Source organism: Neovison vison, chromosome 11 (assembly GCF_020171115.1).
Source record: "Neovison vison isolate M4711 chromosome 11, ASM_NN_V1, whole genome shotgun sequence".
NCBI classification, from domain to species: domain Eukaryota; kingdom Metazoa; phylum Chordata; class Mammalia; order Carnivora; family Mustelidae; genus Neogale; species Neogale vison.
In genome coordinates, this window is record NC_058101.1 from 6837658 (window position 1) to 6864281 (window position 26624).

A 26624-nucleotide genomic window follows, 5' to 3' on the forward strand; every position below is an offset into this window, starting at 1 on the left:
GATTCAAATTGTGAAGTGTGGGGGCACCTGGGTGGCTCAGTGGGTTAAGCCACTGCCTTCGGCTCCGGTCATGATCTCAGGGTCCTGAGATCGAGTCCCACATCGGGCTCTCCGCTCAGCGGGGCGCCTGCTTCCCTCTCTCTCTCTCTTTGCCTACTTGTGATCTTTCTCTGTCAAATAAATAAATCTTTTTAAAAAATTTTTTTTAAAAATCTTTTTAAAAAATTGTGAAGTGTGGGAAGTAAGGTTGTAATATTAAATAGTGGTCAAGGAAGGCCTCACTGAGAGAGGTTGAGATTTAAGCAAAAAGCTGAGGAGGTAAGGGAGTTAGCCAAGTGATTATCTGTAGGAAAGCAATATTTATAGAGAAAATAAGCTAGAACTACACTGCCCAATTATACCTATAGCTACTGAGCACTTAAAATGTGACTAAGTGACAAAGGAACCAAATTTTTTAATTATTTCATTTCTTAAATGATACTTAATTTAATCAAAAAATTAAGTATGTTTAAAACTCAAGTATGTCTGTTTCAACTATTTTAAATTTTATAAAATCTAAAAAAAGATCAAGTATCTCTGGTAAAAAGTCAGCATCCAAATGAGATGTGTTACCACAGTATAAAAACACACAGTAAGAAAACTAAAACATCTTATTTAGATATGCTGGGTTATATAAAAGACATACTACTAAAAATTAATTTCATTTGTTTCATCTCTTTTTAACGTAACTACTAGAAAATTTTAAATTACATATGAGGATTGCTTTATATTTCTTTTGAATACTACTGAGCTAGAACAGGAAGCCTTCCTGCTATATCTAAAGAAACCCCAAACCTCTCAAAGATAAATGTAGTTGAATTGAGTGAGTGAAAAATATAGTATGAGGTCAAACATGTTATAGGTCCTCATAAGCTTCTTAAACCTTTCTATGGTAACAATGACAATAACCAAAATTGCAGGGTTGGAGACAGAACTGACATCTGAAACCAGATGTCAGAAATTTCTAAAAAACCATGTGGCCCTATAATCGTGCCCTTATCATAGTGATGCACTACTAAATGACATAAGGTACAATGGTAGGAAGAGTTACAGTTAAACCTCATTAAAATCTTGACGGTGAACAGGACTGGACAGCTTTCAGAGAGTGGGCTAACCCAATTCCCATGATGCCAGGCCCACAAACACTCAAGTAGTATCAAGTCCGATCTGGCCCCTCATTCCTTCATTCTTCATTTCATTACTCTTTCCATCCAATGCTGCTTCTCCTCAAGTAGTAGGAAAACAGCTCTCTATATTTCCTTTCTCATACCATAATTTAATTATCACTATCATCTATGCAATAGCCATATATATTTTTTATTTTTTAAAAGCAGATGAAGTGGTATGTATATTTTCATCTTCATTTTTTTCTCTATATAAAATTGACTAATTAACAGATTTAGGAAGGACAAAAAAGCTTTTCAGTGGAATAAAAAATAAGCTATTTTCATTCATTCATCAGCTATAAGATGTCCAGAATTGCATAGGACCTTGTGGATTAAGGAAACAACGTAAGGGTAAACAGGATCTGATTTACTAACTGGAATGGCCCTGTGGAAGTTTTGCCTTCCTAAAAGAGCAGGAAAAAAGGAAGAGTAATTTTTATTTTTTGTCCTGTACATTTCCTTTTTAAATGCATAAAGAACAATACTAAAATGGTGAACATTTTACATAACTTGAAGGATACAGATAAATTCTGTCTCTGGGCATGACTAATGTGTTTCAAGAGCTTAGTTATTCACTCTTTTCCCAAAGCTGGAAACCCCCATATGAAGAAACTGCTATTAGAATACCATCAAACTCAAAAGAAAACTGAAGATAACTTAAGCTTGTTAATTTAAGCTTACTCCTTTCCAGAACAAGAAATCCTGCCTTTTTAAAAAAGAGGAAGCAAAACTAAAAGGGGTAGTCCCTTTTGTAGATGAGAAAATGTGGTAGCTTTCTTACATGTGTCTCATCATCCATAACTGCTTTCTCTTCTGAAAGAATTGAGTTTCTGCCTACTCCTTACCCAAATACCAAACTCAAATGAGCTCTTGCTAGCTTTTACTTAATACTGACAAAAGACCGCCACTGAACGATCTCAGAAACTCTGCTGGCTAATACTGTCCTTAGACTGCACAGGGAAAGATATTCTAAAAATTTATGTGGAAACCCACTTTTTCACAATCCTGTACTTTGGAATTCTTCTTATTCACTCTTTAAAGTATATTATTTATTAAGCCCCTAAGTATCAGACACTATAACAGGTGCTTAAGACACAAAAATAAAAGTGAAATCCCCTGTCGTCAAAGAACTTATAGTTTAGAGAGCAGTGATACCACATAAACAAATGAGGTATGTGCTAGGTCAGAAATATATATGGGCCACTACGGGTCCACAAAGGAGGGCAACTACTTCAGCCTGAATTGGGGAAGAGGGGCTGAAAGAAGTGGCGGCTCAGTTGAAGCCTGGGAACCAAACAGTAGTCAGGAGAAGAAACCAGACAGCATCCAGGCGGATTTCAGAGTGTGGACAAGGCACATAAAACAGCAGCACACACTGAAGAAAATACAAGTTACACAATCTAGCTGGACGGCATGGTATGCGTTAAGGAGACTGAAGGCTAGGGAGGTAAGCAGGGGCCAAGATCATAAAAAAGCCTTGTGTGTAATGCTTAGAAGTTGGGACTTTTCTGAAATGACAATGGAAAACCGTGAAGCAAGGGAGAAGTACCCAATTTCAGAAAGGTCCTGTTTCTTCACAGAACGTGAATACAGATTAGCTCTAAATTTTAAATAGAGGCAAGGCAATGTGTTGATAGAGTAGAGAAATCCAAGTGAGAAGTGGCAGAAGCCTGACTCTTATCAGTGTCACAAACCTAGAATCAAAAAGATTTGGTAACGAATGACATGGGGTAGGGATTTCTAGAGGGATAGTGTAAAACAGAAGGAGGAGAGTAAGCTGATTCCCAGATTTCTGACTGAGGTGACTGAAAGGGTAAGACCAGTAACAATCAAGGTATGAAAGAGGAGCAGGTTTTAGAGGGAAGTTTCATTTCACTGTAATGCGTATGAGGTCCCTACAGGATATCACAGAGAAGATAATCCAGTAGGCAGCTGAATTTATGGTTCGGAAAGAAATATGAGATAGTGTTTCAAATCTAAGAGTCAATAGTTACAATAGTTTTCTATTGTTGCTACAGCAAATTATCACATATTGAATGGCTTAAAACAACACAAATGTATTATCTTAGCGTGCCTAGATCCGAAGCCCAACATTGCTCTCCACAGGTTAGCAGGGCTAATTCCTTTTTAGAGGCTCCAGGGGAGGATCGCTTTCTCTACTCATTCAGATAGTTGGCAGCATTCAGCTCCTTGAAGATGTAGAGCTGAGATCCCAGCTTCCCTGCTGGCTCTCGGCTTAGAGGAATTTCCAGACTCTAGAGGTGGTCACCATCCTGCATCTTCCAAACCAACAAGATCGGGAGGAGCCCCTCTCATACTTGAATCCAGCTCCCTTCTTTTGTGTCCGGCTGTTCGCTTTCACTCCTAAGTGTCCGTGTGTTTACACTGGTTCTGCTTTATGTATATATGCATCTTAAGATCCACAACCTTAACTCCAGTTGCAAGGTTCCTCCTGCCGTACAATATAACATAGTTACAGGTTCCAGGGATTAAGGAATGGACATACTTGGGGAGCTGTTACTGTGCCTCCCATATTAGCTCATAGCTGTAGTGGGATTGGAAGCAGAAGATGATGCCCCGGAGAACACAGATATTTGGGTGCAGATGGAGAGCAGTTATAGAAGGAAATGAGGAAGCAGACTAAGCTTAAGTTATAAGAAAAGAGATTCTCATGAGGAAGAAAAAAGTTAATTGTATAAGACCACAAAGAAGTCAAGCTAGATAAGAAACAAAAAGAGTCCTCTGAACCTTGTTTTATAAGAATAACCAGTAGCTTTGGACTGTTCAACAAAAGAAAAAAAAATCTGGTATCAGGTAGGTCAAGGAGAAAGTATAGAGACTATGCAGAGACATTACTGAAAGGATGTGATGATGATGACTGTATTAGTCTGCTGTTGCTGCCATAACAAATATACAAATTGGGTGGCTTAACCAATAGAAATGTACTTTCTCCCAGTTCTGGAGGCTAGAAGTCCAAGATCAAAGTGCCAAGGTCAAGGTTTCTCCTGAGGCCTCTCTCCTTGGCCTGCAGTTGGCCACCTTTTCTCTGTGTCCATACACAGTCTTTGTTCTCTGTGCATATGTCCTGGTGTCTCTTCCTCTTCTAGTAAGGACCCAGTCCTATTGGATTAGGGCGTCACTCTTATGACCTCATTTAACCTTAATTACCTCTTTTAAAGACCCTATCTCCAAGTAAAGTCACACTGGAGTCAGAGCTACAACCTATGAATTGTGAAGTAAGGGGACACCGTACTATTAAAAACGATGATGATGACGACGACGACGATGACAATCACTGCTAACATTTACTGATCATTAAATATGGGCCAGACACATTGCTAAGCACTTCATACATACTGTCATTTGACCCTCAAAGCAACCTTATAAAGAACTATTATTTCTTTCACTTTATCACTTGAAGAGCTGAAGCAAGGTCATACCTCTAGAAGTAGCAAAACTGAAACCTGAATCCTGGTCTTTTAGCTTGAGCTCATGTTCTCAAACACTTTGCTCTCTGCTTTCCAGGAGTTGTACTGGAAAGGAAACAAATGGAGAGCAGCCAGATTGATAATATAAAGAGGAGGGAGTTCTTTTTGTTGTTGTTTTGTTTTTTGCTTGCTTTTATCTTATTTCTCTAAATCCAAAGCTAAGAAAGGCATAATGATTAGTATCTTAATTGGGGGAAAAATCTCACAGAAAGGGAGAGGCTAAAGATTCTACTGTTCCACATTTACTCCTGTGCCGACCTTGATGAAAGCTGAATAAAAAAGTTGCACTGCACAGCTACGTAAAATTATTCCCTCTACAGATAATTCTTATCTATCATGTGATATGATATATCATGTGAACTATGTAAGAATCTACAGTGAGCAAAAACAGGAAACCGTCTTTCCCTTATAACACTAGTTACATAGTCTAGTGGGGGAGGCAGGTATCAAACACTAATTAAGAAGTATATGATAATAAACTGAGACAGTGGTATGAAAAAGACATTTTATGAAACAATTAAAAAAAAATTTTTTTTTTTTTAGATTTTGTCAGAGTGTGAGAGAGAAAGAGCACAAGGAGGGGGAGCAGAAGGCAGAGGGAGAAACAGGCTCCCCACTGAGCAAGAAGCCCAAAGTGGGACTCAATCCCGATCATGACCTGAGCTGAAGGCAGTTCCTTAAACAACTGAGCCACCCAGGAATCCCTCTATGAGACTATTTAATAAAGGAAACTGGGGGCATCTGGGTGGCTCAGTCAGTTAAATATCTGACTCGATCTCAGCTCAGGTCTTAATACCAGGGTCATGGGTGCAAGCCCCATGCATTAGGCTCTACACTGGGTGTGCAGCCTACTTTATAGTTAATTAATTAATGGAATCTGACCTAGACTAAAGGATCAGGGAAGGCTACTCAAAAAGTTACTAGAGTAAAAGCAGAAGAATGAGCAACATGTGTAAGGAGAAGGGGATGTGCAAGACAAAGGCACTATGGGATGTGTAGGAAGGACTCCGGAGCTTTGGAGGAACTGAAAGAAAAGTACTGCCGGTGCTGGATAACCGGGGACACAGTGGTGGAGGATGAAGCCGGGGAGGCAGGCGGGGCCACTGTAATTAATTGGTCCTTAATCCTGAAGGCTTTCAGAATGTTTTAAGAATATCACAGAGACACAAGATTGGATCTGCCTTTTGAAAAAGATCCCTCAGGCTCCAACTGTGGAGATTTGATTCGAGAAGAGAACAGAACAGATGCAGGATAATCAGTTAAGAAACAAACTCCCGTATTTCTGGCTTGCACAACTGGCTGCAACTGGTGGGTGATAGTCCCACGTGCTCCGAGTGGGTCTACCACAGGAGGAAAGAATTTATGACATCGGATTTGGATATGTTGAGTTGGAGGTGCCTCCTAAATACCTAAAGGGGGATGCTGACTATATTACTATACTATACTGACTTGACTGTACTATACTGACTATACTGACTATACTATGCTGACTATACTATATATAGTTGTATATCTAGGTCTAGAACTCAAACAGGTCTGGATTAGAAATATAACTTGGGAACAAGTGATGTATATGTAATTACTGAAACATTATCATTGACTATACTGCCTAACACATGGCTAATGACACAGGACAGAAAGTGATAAGATTATCTAGGTCTGAATCAGAGAGAGAGAAAAGAGAAACGGAAAGAGGAAGAAAGAGAGAAAAGACAGATGGATGGATGACAATTAACAGGGAGGGAAAGATGGGCCTGCGAAGAAGGAACACGCAGAGAGACACAAGGAAAAACCATGAGTACAATACCACAGAAACCAAAGGAAGTGAATTCCATAAAGAAGGGGTTCAATGGCATGAAGCGCTCTGATGAACACCAATACTCAGACTGTTAGAATTTAAAGGGAACTTAGAAACTGTCTGATTCATGGGGGCACCTGGGTGGCTCAGTGGGTTAAGCCACTGCCTTCAGCTCTGGTCATGATCTCAGGGTCCTGGGATCAAGTCCCGCATCGGGCTCTCTGCTCAGCAGGGAGCCTGCTTCCCTCTCTCTCTCTGCCTGCCTCTCTGCCTACTTGTGATCTCTCTCTGTCAAATAAATAAATAAAGTCTTTAAAAAATTAAAAAAAAAAAGAAACTGTCTGATTCAGTAGCCCTTTATTTCTCAAATTATGGAATTAAGATTCAGGGAATACTCTAGTTAGTTTGTAGAATCTAGACTAAACCTAAAATTCTTAATGAAGAGGAAAATACTCTTTTCATATACTCAGTTGCCTGATGACTAGTGATGACGACAGTACCTGACTCAGCTTTTCCTTCTTAAGTCACCTTTACTTCTTTAGTCTTTCACAGTATTTCACCAAACCTCTGGCTATTTAAGAGTCATAGTTCTAAAGCTTCTCCCAGCGCCCCCCCCCCTTTTTAAAGATTTTATCTATTCATTTGAGAAGGAAAGAGAGGGAGCACATGAGCACAGGGAGGGAGAAGCAGACTTCCTGCTAAGCAAGAAGCCCAACTCGGAGCTTGATCCCAGGACACCAGGATCATGACCCAAGCCAAGGGCAGATGCCCAACTGACTGAGCCACCCAGGCACCCTGCTTCTCCCAGTTCTTAAGTCATAAACCATTCTAAGAGTAGCCTTCCCCAACTCTAAATCAAACTTCAGACTGATACGGAGCTACGCCAAGAAAGTAATTTGCCACCCACTCCCTACCCCTACCTGCTCCCACCACCCCTAACCAAAGCTGTTACACATCATGGTTTCAGAATAGCATCCTACACTCTGCATTCAAAGGATTGTTTAACTGGGAAACAACTGGAAGAAACCTCTAGAACACAACTTTGACTGTCAAGCTGGTATCATCCTCTCTTGCTGGGGTAGTATGAAAAGTTCAGCCCCAGAGAGAGATGACAGAAAGAAGAAATTTAAAACAGAAGGGGAAAAATAAAAGGACAGGTGGTAGAAAGGTGGGAACATGGGACACAGTCTCTTTTCTTTTATTGTGTGATTTTTACATGGCAGAAGCAACTAAGCTAATTATTATAAGCACCCTATAGTCCTCTCTAAATTATCTTTTATATTGAGGTAAACTCATTCCATAGGTAAGCAATCCAATGCTGGACAATTCAAAATTCATTTGTTTTGGGAGTATTATCTCAGTTGGTGGGGTAGCAGTGGTATTTCTTTTTTGTCTTTTCAATTTTTAAAATTCAATTAACATATATTATTTGTTTCAGGGGCACAGGTCTGTGATTCTTCAGACTTGCCCAGCATCCAGCTCTCACCACAATACATACCCTCCTCGATGTCCATCACCCGCCACCTCATCCTCTCACCTCCCTCCCCGGTAGATGTACCTTGAAAATAATCTTTACATGTGAATTTGGCTTACGACTAATAACCTAGGAACTCATAATACTTTAAAATAAGGAACTATCCTAGCAAGACACAATCTCCATAGTCTCTGTACCAAACTCTGCTTCTTACTCCATGTTCCCAATGAATAACATCACCTTTTTAAACTGATGCGCTGTCTCAACACAGTTTCTGCGGATTTGGCTTTTGTTTTGTACCTGTAGACATCCTAGTTGTTTCATACTGTCTACACCAGTCTCTGGGGTAAGTGGCTTATCAAGATTTTTTATTTAAGTGATCTCCTTCCTTAATTTCTACAGTATTCAAAAGAATGCTTTCCTATATAGACAGACCTCAGAGATCTTGAAGTTTCAGTTCCAGACAGCCGTATTAAAACACATTATCGCAAAGAAGTCAGTCAAATGAAATTTTTTGGTTTCCCAGTGTTATGAAAATTATGTGTATACTCTATTATAGTTTAAGTGTACAATAGCATTATATTTTTTTTCCAATTTATTTATTTTCAGAGAAACAGTATTCATTATTTTTTCACCACACCCAGTGCTCCATGCAAGCCGTGCCCTCTATAATACCCACCACCTGGTACCCAAACCTCCCCCCACCCCGCCGGCCACTTCAAACCCCTCAGATTATTTTTCAGAGTCCATAGTCTCTCATGGTTCACCACCCCTTCCAATTTACCCAAAAGCACATACCCTCCCCAATGTCCATAACCCTACCCCCCTTCTCCCAACCCCCCTTCCTCCAGCAACCCACAGTTTGTTTCGTGAGATTAAGAGTCACTTATGGTTTGTCTCCCTCCCTATCCCATCTTGTTTCATGGATTCTTCTCCTACCCACTTAAGCCCCCATGTTGCATCACTACTTCCTCATATCAGGGAGACTTGACTTCCTCCACATTTGGCTACAGTGGACATTGCTGCTATGAACACTGGGGTGCACATGTCCATTCATTTCACTACATCTGTATCTTTGGGGTAAATGACTAGTAATGCAATTGCTGGGTCATAGGATAGCTCTATTTTTAACTTCTTTTTTTTTTAATTTATTTATTTTCAGAAAAACATTATTCATTATTTTTTCACCACACCCAGTGCTCCATGCAAGCCGTGCCCTCTATAATACCCACCACCTGGTACCCCGACCTCCCACCCCCCCGCCACTTCAAACCCCTCAGATTGTTTTTCAGAGTCCATGGTCTCTCATGGTTCACCTCCCCTTATATTTTTTTAAAAATGTGCATGCCTTGTTTTTTAAGTAGGCTCCATGCTGGGCTTGAATGTGGGGCTTGAATTCACAACCCTGAGGGTAAGACCTGAGCTAAGATTAAGAGTCAGACACTTTACTGACCCAGGAGTTACCCAGGAGCCCCCAAAATGCATATACCTAAATTAAAAGATATTTTACTGCTAAAAAACGCTAACCATCATCTGAACTTTTAACAAGTCGTAATCTTTTTGCTGGTAGAAGGTCTTCTCTCCTCAACGCTGACGCTGCGGACTCATCAGTGTAACAGCTGCTGAAGGCTGGGGCGCCTGTAGCAGTTCCTTAAGCTTGCTGCTTCAATCAACTCTTCCTTTCACAAACAATTTATCTGTAACGTGTGATGCTGTCTGACAACATTTCACTCACAGTAAAACTTCTTTCAAAATTGGAGTAAATCTCCTCAAACCCTGCTCCTGCTTTAAGTTAGCTTAATAACTTTAATAAAGCTAGCTTATGTAATATTCTAAGCTCTTTGCTGTTATCCCAACAGTCTCCACAGTGTCTTCACCAGTAATAGATCCCATCTCAAGAAACCACTTTTTAAAAAAAGATCTTATTTATTTGATATATATAGAGAGAGCACAAGCAGAGGAGAAGGAGAAGCGGACTCCCCACTGAGCAGAGAGCCCGATGTGGGTTTTGATCCCAGGAACCTGAGATCATGACGTGAGCCGAAGGCAGATGTTTAACCAACTGAGCCACACAGGTGCCCCAAGAAAGCACTTTTACTCATCAATAAGAAACAAGTCCGAATCAGTTAGTTTTATCGTGGGATTGCAGCAAATTCAATCCCCTCTTCAGGCTCCACTTCTGGTTCTCTTGCTATTTCCGTCACATCTGCAGTTACTGCCTCCACTAAAGTCTTGAACCCCTCAAAGGAATCCATGAAGACTGGAATCGATGTCTTCTGAACTCCTGTTAATGTCAACATTTTGACCTCTCCCTATGAGTCACTAGTATTCTTAATGACATGCAGAATTGTGGATCCTTTTCAGGTGTTTTTCGTTTTTAATTTTATTTATTTACTTGAGAGCAAAAGAGCAAGTGAGCAAGCAAGCGAGAAAGAGAAAGCATGCGCAGGGTGAGGGACACGCAGTCTCTCTGCCGAGCAGGGAGTCCAGTGTTGGTCTTGATCCTGGGACTCCAGGTCATGGCCTGAGCTGAAGGCAGATGCTTACCCGACTGAACAACCCAGGTCCAGAAGGCTTTTGATCTATTTTGTCAGATTCATCAGAAGAATCACTATTAATAGCAGCAGTAGCCCTACAAAATTAATTTCGTAAATAAGAAAAATTGAAATTACTCCTTGATGCGTGAGCTGCAAGATGGAAGTTATGGTGGCAAGCATCAAGCAATATTAATCTCACTACATTTCTTCAACAGAGCTCTTGTGTGACCAGGTAGACTGCCAACGAGCAGTAATATTTTGCAAGGAACCTTTTTTCTCTGAGCATTAGGCCTTAACAGTGGGGTTAAAATACTGTATGGAAGTGCCGAGTCACTATATTGTACACCTGACACCAATATTACACTGTATGTTAACTACTTAGGATTTAAATGGAAATTTGAAAAAAAAATATTAAACCGTTTTGTAAATAGATGTGCTGCTGTTGCCAAGGCTTTGTTGTTCTTTTTACTGAACAGAGCGCAGGCTGAGGAGATGCAGCATAAGGACATTAGGAAAAGTGAATTGGAGAAAATCGGGAGGGAGAGACAAACCAATGAGAGACTGTGGACTCTGAGAAACAAACTGAGGGCTTTGGAGGGGAGGGGGCAAGGGGATGGGTGAGCCTGTGGGTATTAAGGTGGGCATGCACTGCATGGAGCACTGGGTGCAGTGCATAAACAATGAATCTTGGAACACTGAAAAATATAACTTAATTTTAAAAATAAAAGATAAATAGATTTATTCACTTATTTTAGAGGGAGGGAGCAAGCGAGAAAACAGGGTTGGGAGGAAGAGGGTATGGGCAGAGGTAAAGGGAGAATCTCAAGCAGACTCCCCACTGAGCACAGAGCTCAACATGGGGCTTGGATTTTTGGTATGGTAAATAAACACCGGCCTGAACTTAAATCACCAGCTACATCAGTCCCTAACAAGAGAGTATGCCTGTCCTTTGAAGCCCTGAAGCCTGGTATTAACTTCTCCTCTCTAACTATGACAGTCCTAGATAGGATCTTCTTCCGATAGACAAAACAGCTACACTGAAACTCGGTTTAATTTAGCCACTTCATTCATTACCGCAGCTGGATCTTGCGAATAACTCGCTGCAGCTTCTGTACCAGCACTTGCTGCTTCGCTTTGTACTCTGACGTCATGGAGATGCGCTTCCTTCCTTAAACCTCCTAAACCAACATGTGTGAGCTTTAAACATGTCCAGTAAGTCACTCACCTTTCTCAATCTTTATAGAACTGAAGAGAATTAGGGCCTTGCTCTGGATTAAGCACTGGTTTAAGACTGTTGTGGCTTGTCTGATCTTCTAACCAGATCACTAAAACTTTCTCCGTATCAGCAAGATGCCGGTTTCACTTTCTTCCCATTCATACGTTCACTGTAGCAGCACTTTCCTTCAAAAACTTTTTCTTCGCATTTACAACTTGACGGTTTGATGAAAGAGGTTCAGCTTCAGCCCATCTCAGCCGTCCTTACTAAACTTAATCATTTCTAGCTTTTGATTTCAAGTGAGAGACATGTGACTCTTCTTTTCACTTCAACACTTAAGAGGCCACTGTAGGATTAGCAACTGGCTTATTTTCAATATGTTGTGTCTCAGGGAAAAGAGGGAGAAGGAGAGAAATGAGGGAACAACAGAGCAGTCAGAACACACAAAACATTTATTAAGTTCACCATCTTATATAATCGGTGACTCCCTTATTACATCTAATAGAACTTATGACTCCCTAAAACAAATACAATAGTAATACCAAAGATCACTGATCACAAATCACCAAAACCAAATATAATAATAATGCAAAAGCCTGAACTATTACACGAATTACCAGAACGTTACAGAAAGACACAAAGTTAGCAAACGCTTTTGGAAAAATGGCGCTCAACACAAGATTGCCACAAATCTTCAATCTATATAAAAAACATATCTGCAAAGTGCAGTAAAGTGGAGTCAGTAAAATGAGGTATGCCCTGTATCAATCAATAACTTAAGTAGAATATATGACAATGCTAATAAAACTAGGAAATAGATATTTGACTCTGTAACTCAGGGTTCCTCCATGTTTAACCCTAACACACCATTTAGTATTAAGTGATTATTATATATCCTTCAGCTCTCAGCAGCAGCACAGTTTCACTAACCACAGGGATACTCTTTTCTAAACCAGAAGCAATGCATGAGATTCTGAGGTTTCCTGTTTCCTCATGTCTCCCCTTCTTTCTCTATTGCAAATATCAGGTTTTCCTGAGATCACAGCGGTCCCCAGCCTACTTTTTCTTGTCATAGGATAGATTCAGGTACAGGGCTACAGTGGCTAGTGGCCAGAAAGAGAAAGAAAGTAGAGAAAGAAGTTTTGGCAACACCTTCACAACAGCTCTAAAAGAGGCTATTATTATGTAATGGCTAAGGTCTACAGTATTACTGGGCTTGAACTTCAGGCACCTTATAAATTAATTAGATTTTGTAAGCTAAGAATTACATAAATATATTTATTAAGACTTTACTAGGGGTGCCTGGGTGGCTCAGTAGTTAAGCATCTGCCTTCGGCTCTGGTCATGATCCCAGGGTCCTGGGATCAAGTCCCGCATCGGGCTCCCTGCTGAGCAGGGAGCCTGCTTCTCCCTCTCCCACTCCCCCCGCTTTTGTTCCCACTCTCACTCTGTCTCTGTCAAATAAATAAATAATGTCTTAAAAAAAAGAGAGACAGACTTTACTTGACCTCATCTGACATGTGGAAATCTAAAAAACAACCAAGCTCACAGAGAAATCAGATGGCCAGAGGTGGGGGGTTGGGAGGTTGGTGAAATGGTGGAAGGGTGTCAAAAAGCACAATGTCGGGACGCCTGGGTGGCTCAGTTGGTTAAGCAGATGGCTTCGGCTCAGGTCATGATCCCAGCGTCCTGGGATCGAGTCCCACATTGGGCTCCTTGCTCGGCAGGGAGCCTGCTTCTCCCTCTGCCTGCCATTCTGTCTACCTGTGCTCGCTCTCTCCCCCTCTCTCTGATAAATAAATAAAATCTTTAAAAAAAAAAAAAGCACAATGTTCCAGCATGAAAGGAGTCGAGAGGATGTAACAGACAGCATGGCAACTCTAGTTAATACTGTACTGTATGACATGCATGACAGTTGCTAAGAAAGTAGATCTTAAAAGTTCTTATCACAAGAAAAAATTCTGTATGTATTGTGATGGACATTAACTAGATTTGTAGTGATCATTTTGCAACATTTACAAATATCAGATCATGCTGTATATACCTAGAACTAAAATAATATTGTATATCAATTATACCTCAACTTAAATATTCATTCATATATATACATATATATTTACATTATATATATATAATATATATATATGTGTGTGTTACACACACACACACAAATAAGGAAAAAAGTTTTGTGTAAAGCAATTAGGAGAAAATAGCAGATAAATCAAAGTTACTGTCCTGGAGAGATCTCTCAAGTTTAAAAGTTGCACCACCATTTTAACATCTACAAAAATGTAGGTTCTGATTTCTTAACCCATAACTCACAGATTTCTTGACCATATCTCTATAAAAAACCCTTTTGCTTATTTTCTTAGTGTTAGTGCTACACATCCAACTCATCTAGCTGACGGTTTATTCAGTGACCCTCATCTCTCCTCATCAGACATGTAAAAATGTGGGAGTTCTCCAACTAATATTTATATGGATTGCTTGGTTGGGTTTTTTTATGTAAATTCCCCTACCCTTAATGTTAGTGAACTTCACTAATTCATTTTTTAAGATGTCAGAGTTATTTAGTAGTTTTACTGAGTTGTCCACACAATTAGGGACTGCTTGAATATGTAAAGGGAGTACTGAATGGCAAGTCAAAACCATTTATTTTTCTTCTGAGATACCTACAAGTAGAAAAATCAACTGAGGGGGCGTCTGGATGGCTCAGTCAATTAAGCATCTGCCTTCGGCCCAGGTCATGATCCCAGCTGGGGTCCTGAGACTGAGCCCTGCGAAGGCCCTGCTCAGCAGGGAGTCTGCTTCTTTCTCTCCTGCACTTGTGCATGCCCTCCCCAAATAAATCAAACTTAAAAAAAAAAAAAACAAAAACAGAAAAATCAATTGAGAATGTAAGTTAAAAGCCACTTAATTCAAGGTTTTAGATAAAAATTCAAAGGTTCAACTATCAATCTTTTAAACTGAAAACCGAGAAATAACATTTTCTGCTCTTTTTCTCACCTTTTAAGAGTCTCATGCTCTACCGGCTGAGCTAGCCGGGCTTCTTCTCACCTTTTAAATAACTAGTTGCTTTTTCTTTTTTTGCTCCTGATGACAGAAAGAAATGAATTTCTCTAAACAAATGCATCGGCACTGATTAATTCCTAGAATTATAAAGCTCAGTAAACTGTTAATATATGCATTTTATCAACTTTCTCTTTGACTAAAAGATAGTATCTTGCTTCAGAGTAATATGCACCTTGTAGAAACCTCTACCTCTGGCAGTTACGGGAAGTTTGGGTTCAGTCTCTGGTAACCAGACTCAAGTAATTCATTCAAACTCCCAAAGGTCCTATCTACAAGTACTCCATATATCATAATCTCCCTTCATTTTAAAGAATACAAACAAAGCCACTGTTACAACGGCTACCAAGTTGGGTTTAAAATAGGGACGCCTGGGTGGCTCAATGGGTTAAAGACTCTACCTTTGTCTTGGGTTATGGTCCTGGGGTCCTGAGTTGTAGGACTTCTTTATGTATTTTGGCTATTAACCCCTTATTGGCTATATGATTTGCAAAGATCTTCTGTATACAGTTAACATACAGTAGATCTTCTGTATTCAGAAGGATGGTTTCCTTCACTGAACAGAAGCTTTTTAGTTTGATATAGTCTCATTTGTTTGTTTTTGTTTCTCTTGCTTTTGGAGTCAGGCCCACAACACATCATTAAGACCAGTGTCAAGGAGCTTACCATGTTTACAAGCTTACTTATGTTTTCTTCTAGGAATTTTATGGTTTCAGGTCATTTCTTTAATCCACCTTAATTTTTGTGTATCAAGATAATGCTCTACTTCTGTTCTTTTGTGTGTAGCTATTCAGTTATGCCAGCACCACACATTGAAGAAAATTATCCTTTCTCCATTGAAGATTCTTGGCTTCCTGGTCATAAATTCAATACCCATATACATGTGGATTTATTTCTGGCTTCTCAATTCTGTTTCATTGATTTGTGTGTCTGGTTTTCTTTTTTTTAAGATTTTATTTATTTATTTGCCAGACAGAGATCACAAGCAGGCAGAGAGGCAGGCAGAGAGAGGGGGAAGCAGGCTGCCTGCTGAGCAGAGAGTCTGATGTGGGGCTCTATCCCAGGACCCTGGGATCATGACGGGACCGGACCCTGGGACTATGACAGGATTAACCCACTGAGCCACCCAGGCATCCTGTGTCTGTTTTTATATTAACGCCATACTGTTCTGAGTACTATAGCTTTATAGTATAGTCTGAAACCAGGAAGCATGATATCTCTGGCTTCATTCTTTCTCAAGACTGCTTTAGGTGTTTGGTATTTTTTGTTGTTCTATACAGATTTTTAATTATCTGTCCTAGTTCTATGAAAAATGCCATTGGAATTTTAACAAGAATTACACTGAATCTGTAGACTGCTTTGAGTAACATGGACATGAAATGTAGATTCTACTTAATTTTATTGTACAGACTGCAACTGTTACTTATGAGAAATTAACACTTTACAGCTAACCCTTGAACAATGCAGGGATTACGGAAACCAAATCCCCACACAGTTGAAAATTTATGTATAATTTTTGATTCCCCAAAAACATAATAGCTTGCTGTTGACCAGAAGCCCTATGAATAACATAAGTAGTTGATTATATACTATATACTTATATAGTATACTTATATACTTATAAAGCTAGAGAAAAGAAAATTAAGAAAATAGTAAGAGAAAATATGTTTACAGTACTATATCAAAATATATCCATATATAACTGGACCCATACAGTTCAAACCCATGTTGTTCAAGGGTCAATTGCACTCATAAAGGCTTATCAGACCATCTCAGACGGGATTCCCTAGTTTCCTACACAGTTGCTATCTACAACAGTCAGCATGCTATGAGAAATTTCTGAAAAGAGAATGAAAGAGTGTATTGATTTTTCACCCTCTAACTTTATTGTATTAGTTTATTCTAATAGCTTTTTAGGAGAAACTAAGGTTTTCTGTATATAGTATCATATCAAATACAAAGAAGGACAGTTTTATTAGTTTTTTCTAATCTGGATGACTTTTATTTCTTTTGCTTGCCATATTGCTGTCACCAAGACTTCCAATACCATACTGAATAAAGTGGTGAGAGTGCACTTCCTTGACTTGTTTCTAACCATAAAGGAAAAGCTTTTTTAGCTTTTGACCACTGAGTATGATAATAGCTGTGGGGTTGTCACATATGGCCTTTATTACATTGAGGTATGTTTCCTCTCTACTACACTGTCAAGAATATTTTTATCATAAATGGATGCTGAATTTTGTTAAATGCTTTTTAAAAAAATCTAATCAGATAACCATATGGTTTTTATCTTTTATTTTATTAATGGGGTGTATTTGTACTGATTGGTTTTTTTGACGTTGAACCATTTTTGCATTCTTGGAATAAATCCCACTTCACTGTGGCATATAATCCTTTTAATGTCTTCTGAATTTGTTGAGAATTTGTGCAGCTATGTTCATCAAGGGCACTGGCCTCTGATTTTCTTTTTTAGTGGTGTCCCTGTCTGGTTTTGGTATCCAGGTAATGCCAGCCTCATTAAATGAGTTTAGACACATTCCTTCCTCATTTTAGAAGACTGAGAACAACAGGTAATAAATCTTTTTTTAAAATTTGGTAGAATTCACCAGTGAAATTGTCTGGCTCTGGGTTTTTTTTGGGAGGTTTTTGATTATGATTCAATCTTTTTACTAGAACTCTGTCTATTCAGATTTTTTATTTCTTCATGATTCAGTCTTAGAAGATTGTGTTTCTAGCAATTTATCCATTTCTTCTAAGTTGTCCAATCTGTCGGCATATAAATGTTTATAGTACAGTTGACCTTTGAACTATGAGTTTAAATCATGCAGATCCACTTATACATGGATTTTTTTTTTCAATATAAACAGTATGGTACTACAAATGTATTTTCTCTTCCTTATAATTTTCTTAGCATTTTATTTTCCCTAGTTTAATAATATAGTATATTATAAATAGGGCATAAAAATTATGTTCAATTACTGCTTTTATTAATCAGTTAAGACTTCTAGTCAATAGTAAGCTATTAGTAATTTCGGGGAGAGTCAAAATTTACATGTGGATTTTTGACTGTGCAGGGGGTTGGTTCCCTTAAAGCCTGGTGTTGTTCAAGAGTCTACTGTAGTTTGTTATGATCTTATATATTTCTTCATTAATTTCTCTTTTATTTCTGATTTTTTTTACATTTTAATTCTAATACAGTTAACATACAGACTTATATTAGTTTCATTTAATTTCTGATTTTATTTGAGCCCTCTCTTTTTTTCTTGGTGCATCTAGCTGAAAGAATTATCTCCTTTTTATCTTTTCAAAGAACCAGTTTCACTGATCTATCTTGTCTTTTTGGTCTCTTTCTCATCTAATCTTTATTATTTACTCCATTCTACTAATCTTTGGCCTCATTTGTACTTTTTCTAATTCCTTTAGGTGTAAAGTTTGATATTTAATATTTTTTGTGTTTCTTTTTTTTTTTTTTAAAGATTTATTTATTTGACAGAGAGAAATTACAAGTAGATGGAGAGGCAGGCAGAGAGAGAGAGAGGGAAGCAGGCTCCCCACTGAGCAGAGAGCCCGATGCGGGACTCGATCCCAGGACCCCGAGATCATGACCTGAGCCGAAGGCAGTGGCTTAACCCACTGAGCCACCCAGGCGCCCCTTTTTTGTGTTTCTTGAGGTAGGCCTATAATTCTATGAACTTCCCACTTAGAAATGCTTCTGCTGCATTCAATAGATTTTGGTATATCATATTTCTGTTTTCATTTATCTCAAGGTAATTTTTGATTTTTCATTTGGTTTCTTCATTGACCCACTGGTTGTTCAGTAGCATGTTGCTTAATATCCACAATTCTGTGGTTTTTCTAGTTTTCTTTTTTTTTAAAGAGTTACATTGAGAAAAAGTGAGGGGAGGGGCAGAGGGATAAAATCAAGCAAATTCCCTGCCAAGTGGGGAGACCTGTGCAAGACTTGATCCCACAACCCTGAGGTCATGACCTGAGCTGAAACCAAGAGTTGGATACTTAACTGACTGAGCCACCCAGGTGCCCCTCCAGTTTTCTTCTTTAATTGATTTCCAGTTTCATACCATTGTGGTCAGTAAAGATACTTGATAGGATTCCAACCTTCCAAATTTATTAAGACTTGTTTTGTGTCCTAACATATTATCTATCATAGAGAATGTTCCCTGTGCACTTGAGAAGAATGCTCAAGTATTCTGCTCCTTTGGGATGGAATGTTCCATACATAGCTTTAAGTCCATCTGGTCTAATTTGCCATGTGAGGCTGCTGTTTCCTTATTGGTTCTCTTTGGCTGATCTATCCAGCGATGTAAGTGGAGTGTTTAAGTCCCCTACTGTCATTGCACTGCTGTCAATTTCTCCCTTTAGGTCTGTAAATATTTGCTTTATATATTTTAGTGCTCCTATGTTAGGTGCATATTTATTTATCTCTCCTACGGACTGACCCCTTTATCATTATGTAATGCCCTTATCTTTTAGTACAGTCTGCTTTAAAATCTATTTTGATAATAATTATTTTTTAAAACATATATCTTGTCTGATGTTAAGTATAGCTATACCAGGTTTCTCTTCACTTCCATTTCCATGCAATGTCTTTCTCTATCTCTTCACTTCATTCTCTGTGTCCTTACTTCAGAAGTGAATCTCTTATAGGTAGCATATACAGATGGGTCTCATTTTTTTTTAAAGATTTTATTTATTTATTTGTCAGAGAGAGAGAGAGATCGCATAGGCAGGCAAAAAGAGAGAAGGGGAAGCAGGCTCCCTGCAGAGCAGAAAGCCCAATTCGGGGCTCTATCAGGACCCTGAGATCATGACCTGAGCTGAAGACTGAGGCTCAACCCACTGAGCCACCCAGGCACCCTGGATCTCATCTTTTTTTTTTTTTAATCCATTCAGCCACTATTTATCTTTGGAGAATTCAGTCCATTTACATTTAATTATTGATAGCTATATAATTATTGCCATTTTGTTAATTGTATCCTGTTGTTTTTTAAAGATGTATTTATTTGAGAGAGAGAGAGAATGAATGGGCAAGCGGTGTAGAGGAAGAGAGTCTCAAGCAGACTCCATGCTGACCATGGAGCCCAACATGGGGCTTGATCTCAGGATCATGAGATCATGACCTGAGCTGAAACCAAGAGCCTGTCACTTAATTAACTGTGCCACCAAGGTGCCCCTTCTGGTTCTTTTTATAGATCCTCTCTGTTCCTTCTTCTTTCTCTCCTTGTGATTTGATGGTACTCTTTAGTGTGATATTTAGAGTCCTTTCTCATTTTCTTTGGTGTATTTACAGTAAGTTTTTGCTTCTGATTATCATGAGGTTCACATATAACGTATTATATATTTAAAAGTTGGTTTTAAGATAAATAGAAATTTCAATTTGAACACATTCCAGAACTTTACATTTTTACTCATCCCTCGTGTTTTATATTCCTGTCACATTACACATCTTTTTAATGTATCCCTTAACTTATTATAGTTTTAGTTAATTCTACTATTGACCTTTAACTCTCATGTTTCCTTTAGAAGTTATTTATCCACTATCTTTACTATATGTTGACCTTTTCCAGTGATATTTTTACTTTTTTGTTTTCTTATTAATAATTAATCCCTTTTCACTTTAAAGTCTCTTTAGCACTTCTGTAAGACCAGTTAGTGGTGATGAACTCCTATAGTTTTTGTTTATCTGGAAAACTCTTTAGGTCGCCTCTTTAATTCCAAATGATAACCTTTCCAGTTTGAGAATTCTTGGTTGGAAGTTTTTTTCTTCACAGAACTTTGCGTGTATCATACCACATCTTTCTGGTCTGCAATGTTTCTGCTGAAAAATCCACCAACCACCTTTTGGAATTTCCCTTATATATAACAAGTTGTTTTTCTTTTACTGCTTTTAAGATTCTCTCTTTAACTTTTACAATTTTTATTATAAAGTGTCTTGGTATATATCTTTTGGGGATCATCATATCTGGAACTTTTTGGGCTTCCAGAACTTGAATACCTGTTTTCTTTCCCAGATTAGGGAAGTTTTCAGCCATTATTTATTGAAGTAAATTTTCTGGCACTTTCTCTCTCATCTCTTTCTGAAACCCCTGTAAAGCAAATGTTATCCCTCCAGATGTTGTTCCAAAAGAACTTAAGGTAGTTTTACTTTCTAAAACTCTTTTTTCTTGGGCCACCTGGGTGGCTCAGTTGGTTAAGTGTCTGCCTTCAGCTCAGGTCATCATCCCAGGGTCCTGGGATCAAGCCCCACATCAGACTCCCTGCTCATTAGGGAGCCTGATTCTCCCCTTCCCTCTGCATGCTACTCACCTGCTTGTGTTTTCTGTCAAATAAATTAAAAAAAAAAAACAAAAAAAAAACCTTTTTTCTCTTTGATGTTCTGTCTAGGTAATTTCCACTACTTTGTCTTCCAGCTCACTGACATGTTCTGCTTCATTCAATCTGCTATTGAATCCCTCGAGTAAATTAATTTCTCAGTTAAGTTATTGTACTTTTCAGCTAAATTCTGTTTAACAGTTTCTTATATTTCTAATTCTGTTGAAGTTCTTACTGTGTTCACCCACTCTTCTCCCAAGTTCAGTGAGCACCTTTATGACCATTACTTTGAACTATTTATGGGCACATTTATTTATTTATTTTTTTATTTTTTTAAAAAAGATTTTATTTATTTACTTGACAGAGATCACAAGTAGGCAGAGAGGCAGGCAGAGAGGAGGAAGCAGGCTCCCCGCAGAGCAGAGAACCCGATGTGGGGCTCGATCCCAGGACCCTGAGATCATGACCCTAGCCGAAGGCAGTGGCTCAACCCACTGAACCACCCAGGCGCCCTATGGGCACATTTCTTAATTCTGTTTCATCAAGGTCTTTTTTTGAACTTGTCTTCTTCTTTCATTCAGATCATATTCTTCTGTCTCATTTTGCCTGCATCTTTGTTTTTATGTATTAGGCAAATCAAGTACATCTCCCATCCCTGAAGGAGTAGTTTTGCATAAGAAATAGACAATGGAACTCAGAAGTGCTATCCCCTCTGGCCACCAATGCCAAGCACTCAAGGGGCATTCTGTGTGGGAGTGGTACACACCTGCCTGCTTTGGTAAGGCCACACATGAGAGTAGTTGGAGCTCTTGTTGGTCTGGCTGTGATGCCAGACTGCACTGTAGGGGTGGGCTGGGCCCTCAGCAGGTTGTGCCCTCCTGTGCCAACAGATTAGAGGAAGAGTTCCAAAATGGCAAATGCTGGTGCCGGCACCAGCACATTAGAATAAGATTGCAAAAGTAGCACCTACCAGTGTCTCTATCCCAGCACAGTCCCCAAAAGTTCCTCTTTTTAGGCAGAAACTTCAAGATTAGTAAGTGTACGTCCTTCACTTATAATCTAGGTGCTTTCCAAACTGGTATTTCTGCACTGGGTCCAATGGCAACGGAGTATGTATACAAGCTACTTAGTAGCAGCAAGTTCTTCTTGGTGTGCCTAAGTGGCTCAGTCAGTCAGTCAGGTATCTGACTTCAGCTCAGGTCATGATCTCAGGGTCCTAAGATCAGGTCCTACTTCAGGCTTCCTGCTCAGCAGGGATTCTGCTTATCCTTCTCCCTCTGACCCCTCCCCTGCTCATGCACACCCTCTCTTCCTCTCTCTCTCTCTCTCTCAAATAAATACAATCTTAAAGAAAATTTTAAAAGAGCCAAGTTTTCTCCATCCCCTATAGTTCTGTGGTTTTCCTGAACACAATTTCTGGTTTTCAAAGCCAGGCATGTAAGGGACTCAGCTCTCCTGGGCAGGCTGGGGTGGCTGATACACAGCAGAGACCCTTGCTTATCAAGGAAAAGTTCCATAGTTTTGGGATTCTGCCTGGTTGTGGATTGCTTTATCTGCAGTGGGGTTTTTGCTGTGTTTTGTTTGTTTGTAAGACCATGTCTCTGCCTCTCCTACCTGTTTTAATGCTGTCCTTTTATCCTTTGTTGTGGAGGTTCTGTTCATCTCATTTTCAGGTCTTTCTCAGAGGAAATTACTCCATATGTAGTTGTAAATCTGTTGTGTCTGTGATAGGAAGTGAGTTCAAGATTCTCCTACATGGCCATCTTGAACCTGTCTCTTTATGAATTATTTTTAAGTCATATATATTTGGGAGGAGAAAGAGCAGCAAGGGGAAATGCGTGCATACATACAGAAGCACAATGAAATCCAGTATGATACAATGAATTTCTGGATCCAGAATGTCTCAGTTTAATCCCAACAGTCATTCTGTAGCCACGTGACCTTTTAATAATCATATAACACTGGGCATGTTTTTTACTTCTCTATATCCAGTTTTCTTATCTGTCAAATAAGATAAGCCTTATCTTATCTTATCAGGCTTTAACCCACTGAGCCACCCAGGCGCCCCTAGATATTATTCTTAACTATGAGTTAATTTTAGACTTTTAGGAAGTTGCAAAAATAGTAGTGTACCCTTACCTCCTTCACTCTTCTCCTCCTTTTAACATCTTATATTACCATAGTACAATTACCAAGGAGAGAAAATGAACACTGGTATAGTATTAATTAAACTACAGACTTTATTTAATTTCACCAATTTTTCTACCAATGTCCTTTTTTTCTAGTATCCTATTCAAGATCTACATTGTATTTAGTTAGTTTTTCTTAGTCTCCTTCAGTCTGTGATAGTTCTTCATGACAGATACAGACATAACAGTATTTTGTAGTTTTCTTAACAAAAAATGCATAACCTCATTATAGTTATGAGAAAACATAAGAATAAGCCAAATTTGTGTAATATTCTATAAAATAACTGATCAGCTGGGCACCTGGGTGGCTCAATGGGTTAAGCTTCTGCCTTCGGCTCAGGTCATGATCTCAGGGTCCTGGGATCAAGCCCCGCATTGGGCTCTCTACTCCGTGGGGAGCCTGCTTCCCCCTCTCTCTCTCTGCCTGCCTCTCTGCCTACTTGTGACCTCTCTGTCAAATAAATAAATAAATAAAATCTTTAAAAAACAAAGTAACTGATCAGCATGCCTCCCCCAGAGTCTCTATTTCAAGTGCCTTATGAGGGAACTCTGTATTAGCAGGCTAGCCTAGAAATGTAGCTAACTTAATATGTATTATTTTTTCAGGGAGAAACATACTACTGGTCTCAACTTAAGATGTCAGAATACATCTCTTTTTCTTATTTGCTCTGTCCCTAACCTGATGGACAACAGGAACTCTGTCTCTTTCCTGGTATATCAAAATCATTCAATATCTTATTACTCTGCTGCTGTTAAGCAATAATGCTTATTCTTGGCAATTCCCAAGGCTGCTCCCCGTTTACTCTATAACTTCTTTTTTCTTCTCTTTCCCTAACTCTTGGATTCCTGGCAATGTGAGACCTATTTCTGAGCCCTCAAATTTGGCATTATGTTCACAGCCTCTCTCTAGTTTTCCAGACTCAGCTCTGGACTCTGCACATTCTTCAGATTTGGGGAAGACTCCAGAGCTAGAAGTAATACTCTTCCTCCACTGGTTCAACTCTTACAGAATCCATCTACTAGCTGGGCTGACTCCTGGCATCCTTCCAAATATGTAAACTCAAACTTTTCCAAATATGTAATTTCAAACTTCAAAGGTACAAGAAGGGAAGGGGCCTGGGATGAGGAGACAGGTAGAAACTAGGGCTGCTGGAACTCTAAGAAAGGATTTGAAACACGGGCTAGAGAAGAGGGGGAAGGTAGTCAGATAAAGGGATGACAATAAGGAGCAGCACAGTGACAGGTAACAATGATGTCCTAAAACAGTTTCAGCACCTCCTTCTTTATCCTTCCTACTTCCCCTGGAAGATCTAAGGCCTTCATTCAGTATCAGTTCCCAAGGAGAGGCACTGACCTGCTGGCTGTCTCTTGCACTGACTTCCACTATTGCCTAAGACCAGTAGCCAGTGGTCCACCTCAGCTAACTGTATGAAGAACACCGGCTTCTTTCCTTTTTCTCTATACCTGGCATAAGCATAAGTTGTTCTGAAGTTTTCTACGAGTCACTACTGCTAGTCATGATGGGCAAATAGAGGATAAATAATACTAACAAAGGGAAAAGTTTAAGAAGTCTCACAATATAAATTACATGGTTTCTAGACCTTCTCAAGCTTTCCCAACTGCTCTTTCACCCGGACCCTAAGAGTCTATTTATCCAAAATTGTTCCATACTGAGTCTTCTACTCCAATCTTCTTTTGAGTTTTCTATTTTTCAGGAGGCTTATATCTGGGAGTCACAAAGTCAGACCTCTGAGGTTGCCTTTCACTCCCATTTCATCACAGACGGGAACTCAGAGAACTCCAGTGTGCTTATCACTGTCCTAATTCTGTTACTCACTAAAGTGTTACTGAATGTGTTAAATGTTTTGAAGAAGAGTTACATAATCTTGTGAAGCCTCATTTTAAACAGTTGATGGTGGTGCCCTTCCTTACAGAATTACTGAGGACTAGTGAGACAGGTATGTACAGTGGCATATGCCAGCCATCCAACAAATGGTGGCAGCTGTGCTCTCTATCACCCATTCTATTACCACCATATATTCACCCCATGACTGGTACAGATGCAAGATGTGCAGGAGGAACTAGCACTGAGGAGTGAGCCGAATTTCCCGACTACAGCTCCTACTACTTACCTACCCCCACGTTAAAGAATAGGGAATTAAGAATAGGGAAGTAAGAAACACTGAAAGTAAGCTAGGTAAGTATATGTGCCTAAGGTGGAACCAGGAAGTTAGGAAAATCTGAGAAATAAGAAAATGAGAATAGAGTTTTGTTGGCTTTTTATTAAAAAGGAAAATAGCGCTCAGCATAATGTACAAAGTAAAAATAATACATAGCCAATCTAAATATTTAGAAGTTGTATTTGTTTTGAAACCAAAAGTGTCATTTATTCTAAGTATAAAGATAATAACTGTAATTAAAAAAAAATCCTTCTAGTCCTCCTGTTTTTATAGTTTCAACTCTATCTCCTATTTAGAACATTACACTGATTAACCTTTAGTTGCAACTGGCAAGTCACATGTACTGAAAGGCTCCTTATAAGCATGTATTTTCTTATCCTATTAAAATATATATACAAATAAATCCAACGCAGCTTCATACCTTACATACATAGCTGCTCCTTTAACATTCACATGCAGGACTCATCTCTCCAGGCACGATCCTTTTGTGTATTACTTGTTTTCCAACTAGCCCTGAAATAATACCAGCCAGATCTATTTTCCTCTCTCTTCCAGCTTCTCTGAATAGCATGGAAGTAAACTAATGATAAGTGAAGCTACTGCATAATTTTCCCTCTTACTGAATGAAACTTCCTTCAATTAGTTGTTTGTAAATGTGCTCATTGCTAATCTCTCACATGCTTCTAACCCCTAACAATAGACATGTTGTTTCCCAACTCAGAAAATTAACATGAATATCCACATTGACCTGACAGTTGTGGATTACAGTCATTTTCCAGGGGGCCAGTTTAAGGCCTATCCACAAAGCTGCCTTTGTTGTGAGAAAAATGATTTCTCTGAGGTTTATGGTGAGATTGAAGCTACTTTGTACAACCCACTGCTCCTGGCTCAATACATGTTAATGGTAGCATTCTGTGAGGAGTATAGAAGACAGGGAAAAGAGGATTAATCTATTTACTGACATAACAGAACTTGATTGTTTCTTATTCTGTTCTAAATTTTACCATATGAAGTTTTTAAATTTTACCTAAATTTTAAAAAGAAGTAATTCATTTTAAACCCATGTTCTTTTTTTCCTTCTGAATTATTACAAAAACAAATCAAGTAGCTTTCTCTTTGGCACTTGTTAATTATAACC

The 26624-nt window shown here is 39.0% G+C and overlaps 1 protein-coding gene across 6 annotated transcripts in view; it reads right to left on the reverse strand.

Moving 5' to 3' along the window:
* ART3 (ADP-ribosyltransferase 3 (inactive)) overlaps nt 1–26002 on the reverse strand; it is an 81024-nt gene extending 55022 nt beyond the window's left edge. For all 6 annotated transcript variants that reach the window (XR_006386768.1, XM_044268105.1, XM_044268103.1 and 3 more), the window contains exon 1: nt 25908–26002. The gene's annotated coding sequence lies outside the window, so the exon portion shown is untranslated. The remainder of the gene's footprint in view (nt 1–25907) is intronic.
* Between the last annotated feature and the right edge of the window lie 622 nt (nt 26003–26624).